Source organism: Etheostoma cragini, chromosome 9 (assembly GCF_013103735.1).
Source record: "Etheostoma cragini isolate CJK2018 chromosome 9, CSU_Ecrag_1.0, whole genome shotgun sequence".
In the NCBI taxonomy this organism is placed as follows: domain Eukaryota; kingdom Metazoa; phylum Chordata; class Actinopteri; order Perciformes; family Percidae; genus Etheostoma; species Etheostoma cragini.
In genome coordinates, this window is record NC_048415.1 from 11,730,560 (window position 1) to 11,734,779 (window position 4,220).

At 40.0% G+C, this 4,220-nt stretch overlaps 1 protein-coding gene across 3 annotated transcripts in view; it reads right to left on the reverse strand.

Annotated features, from left to right (window-relative positions):
* Positions 1-3,603: 3,603 nt before the first annotated feature.
* The window catches only part of rnf13 (ring finger protein 13), a 38,415-nt gene continuing 37,798 nt past the window's right edge, over positions 3,604-4,220 (reverse strand). For all 3 annotated transcript variants that reach the window (XM_034882604.1, XM_034882607.1, XM_034882605.1), the window contains exon 10: positions 3,604-4,220. This exon is cut by the window's right edge and continues 398 nt beyond it. The gene's annotated coding sequence lies outside the window, so the exon portion shown is untranslated.

Consider the following 4,220-nt stretch of genomic DNA (forward strand, 5'->3'; position numbering starts at 1 on the left):
GTAGACATTTCTTTCTTTTCTCTCTGTCATGGTGCCCATTACTTAATCCCTCCCTAACCCGATCTTACGCACACCCCTGCACAAGCAGCCAATGACTTTGGCGCACTTAGGCAGTAACCAAGCTCTTCAAGTTGTCTTTAATTGTCCCCCGTCATGTCTGGGAGGGGAGACGGAGTGCATATCTGTCATTGCCCTTGACCTCTCACACCCACCACTGTCCCCCCCCCCTCCCTCCACACTTCCTCCTGCCAAATGTTTAGTTCCTCCCCTTTCCCTGTTTCCACATCCTGTTTGCTCAAAGCAGGCGACACTACAAACCTCACAGGAGACTCGTCTTCATCAAATGCTTGACACCAACCAACCAGTCCCCTAAAACCTTTTCTTTCAGATCCACTGCTCTGTCCTGAATACACTTTTGTAAAAGGGTAAAGTCTGTTGGGGGGGGGGGGGGGGTGCCTAGATTGGCTCAGTTCATCATGAGTCGGATTTGGAAGCTTTGATGTTGGTAGCTTCTCCTCCCCTGCTACACAAACCCCATGGACATTCCACAGTAACAATGGCTCAGGCACTTAATACTGTTTTTTTGTTTGCCAGCTCCTGTAATATATATCTTTTTTCTTTTTTTTTTTGGAAAGGCTGACATTTTTGGACAGATATCCCAGCATATAACCATCTGGAGCTCTTCCAGTTTTTTTCTTTTTCTTTTTTTTTTTTAAATAGGACCAAGTGTAGTCAAAGCTCGGGTGTTTATACAATAGCTCTAAATCATGTGAAGGATGACTGCTAACTCTTTTTCTGATGAAGGAAACACTAACGAGACAATGTCTCCAATGGTTAAAAATATGAAGCTACAGGGGAGGTAAGGGTGGGAGTTGATGTAGAAAATTCTCACTTCATTTTTTTTCTTTAAAAACAACTGCATTTGTACAAACCCATGATGTGTTGAACTACAAAACTGTGGAATGAATTGCCTTTTACTCTAGTCAGCGGCGCTCTGGGCACGCCCGGTACTGCTAACTGTAACGTCCAAATGACAAACCCTTTCAAAAGTAGAAATGACACTCAATGGGAGATGGGATTGGTTGGAACAAAGACAGTAATGGTTGTCATGTTGAAATTAACTGCAGAACCTGTGTAACCTGTGCCATAATATAGAGAGATCTGTTGTTCGATGGAATTTACACACTGTCCACTAAGGAGTCATTTAATTGGCACTTCTCTTTAGCTACTGCTCCACTGTTTAGGCCTTTTGGGATATGTGTACTCATAAAAAATACAGTTTCAAGTCCTGTTTGCTGATTTATGTTAATTTCCTTTATTTCTCACCTTTTTTTTCTTACATCTGGGATACGGTCTCTTTAATGCATCGGATTTCATATGCATAAAACCATGAAATGCCATAAATTGATTTATCACCTTGTTTACAGACAGATCAAATAAATTTATTCCAACCAGATAAATGTTTGCTGTTTTTAATCACACCGAACACTATCCCACCTTCTCTTTTAATGAATACTTAAACATTTTGGGAAATGACACATATTTACCTTCTTGCTAAATAAGTCAGATGAGAAAATGGATACCATACTTATATAAAGTTACTGCCAGTTAGCTTAGCATAAAGACTGGCTCTGTCCTAAAGGCAAGTCTTCTCCTGAAATGGTTTATGCCTTCCATCAAATTAACGAGAAAATGTTAGAGATTTGAGGAATGGGACTGGATGTGTGAACGAGATTTTGTACAGTAAAACCCAGAACAATCTAAAATATGGACTAAAAACAAACCAGTGAAGTTTTTTTTAAGCCCATAAGTTGTCATTTTTTTGAAAGATCTAAGATATCAAATGAACCTTGGAATAAGATTGTTCTGTCAACTGTAATTAGTCTTCATTATGTTTTCAGGTGTTTTATGCCTTTTTATGAAATAAAAATAGAATGACATGCAACCACTGTCCCCAGCAAGACTCACCACGTAGAATGCGGTTCAGGGACAGCACTTTATACCCCCAGCGCACCCTGGAACACACAAGTTAGTTCTCTCTTACCTGAGAAATTAGTAATATGAGTGTAGTGGCCACAAACTTTCCACTTGCCAATGAGCCGTACCAGACTTAAACAAGCCAATTTGTATTAGATATCAGCTCGTTACCTTTAACAAGTTTACTAGAGGAACTCGTATGTCCGATTATTCCAACACCACGTACAGTGGGGAGAACTAGTATTTGACACACTGCTGGTTTTGCAGGTTTTGCTAGTTACAAAGATGTAGAGGTCTGTCATTTTTCTCATAGGCACACTTCAACTTTGAGAAAATCTAAAACAAAAATCCAGAAAAAATCACATTGAATTATTTTAAAATATTAATTTGCATTTTATTGCATGACATATGTTTTGGATACATCAGAAAAGCAGAACTTGGCCCACTCCTCCATACGGATCTTCTCCAGATCCTTCAGGTTCCGGGGCTGTCGCTGGGCAGTAAGGACTTTCAGCTCCTTCCAAAGATTTTCTATTGGGTTCAGGTCTGGAGACTGGCTAGGCCACTCCAGGACCTTGATATGCTTCTTACTCCTAAGTTGCCCTGGCTGTGTGTTTCGGGTCGTCATGCTGGTAGACCCAGCCACGACTCATCATCAGTGCTCTTACTGAGGGAAAGAATACTAAATTCTAATAAGTAATTTCTAATACTTGCGCCTACAGTTGTTGCCTTCTCACCAAGCTGCTTGCCTTGTGTCCTGTAGCCCTTCCCAGCCTTGTGCAGGTCTACAATTTTATCCCTGATGTCCTTACACAGCCATTGTGGAGAGGTTGGAGTCTGTTTGAGTGTGTGGACATGTGTCTTTTATACAGGTAACGAGTTCAAACAGGTACAGTTAGAACAGGTAATGAGTGGCGAACAGGAGGGCTGCTTAAAGAAAAACTAACAGGTCTGGGAGAGCCAGAAATGGTACTGGTTTGTAGGTGATCAAATACTTATGTCCTGCAAAAAAATGCAAAGTAATTATTTAAAACACATACAATGTGATTTTCTGGAGTAGTGTTTTAGATTCTCTCACAGTTGAAGTGCACCAGACCTCTACATGCTTTGTAAGTAGGGAAACCTGCAAAATTGGTAGTGGATCAAATACTTGTTCTCCCCACTGTAAATGCAGCACAAACACCCTTTCTTGCAATGGCATGAGTAAATTATACTTACTGAACAAGAAAGGTTAACTTGTAAAGTGTCATTTTACTTTTATTGAAGTGAATTCATATTGAGAACAGACATACATGAGCAGGAAAACACTAACAAGACAAAAAGCATCAACAGAAAAAGGCAACAGGTTTCATGAACAAAAAAAAAACAACATGCCATGTTATGGAAAAAAGCGCATTTACTACAAACTGTTTAATTAATGAGATATGGTCAGTTATATGTGTATTACAAGGCCTATCGACCAATAAACTGCTTGTATTAAATGGAGTGATAGGTCTGGAGCAGCCACAAGAAGAATACCACAGGCAGCGCGGCGGACATAGTGTCCAGTAGAGTTCCTCCACACTGTATGCACACACGCACAATGTTGCATCTTTGCTTCGAATGGGTTTCTCAAACTGCTTTGGCTTCAATTTCTTTTAGTGTGAATCGTAACAAATAACCTGGCACCAAACAGGAGCACCTAGAAGGCTAGAAATAAATTGGCAAAACCACATTGCTGTGGCTTTAAATGTTTCTATACTTGCAGAATGTTAAGTCCATTTCTTACAAAAAGGATGCTGCAAAGCGGTTGAAGGAGTGTCAGTGTAACTCGAACATGTATGTACAATAATGAAACTTTCCCATCATCTGAAACATGTAGGATAGAAGATAAAGATAAAAACGTAACTTATTGTGATCTATACTTTTATACACAGTAGTTTTACAGAACAAGGGTTGATTTTAGGTGACTTTTCCACCTCTCTTGTTTATCATCTTTTTTTATGAGTACAGTATAAAACTCTACTGTACATCAGTGTCAGCGATCCTGTCAAATCTGCCAAGCGGCCCCTCAGATATGCTTTCTGTCGCACAGTTGGAAATATCCCGTTCTCTGTAATAATCATGTTAAAAATTAAACTTAAGATTTGTATTTGAACTTGTAGACATTACAATGTCTTGTAAGCAGTGAGAGCAAATTTGTTTCGTGACCCCCAACGAAAAAGTCTCTGCAGCAGTGAGGTTGGGGTTGGGGGGGGGGGGGG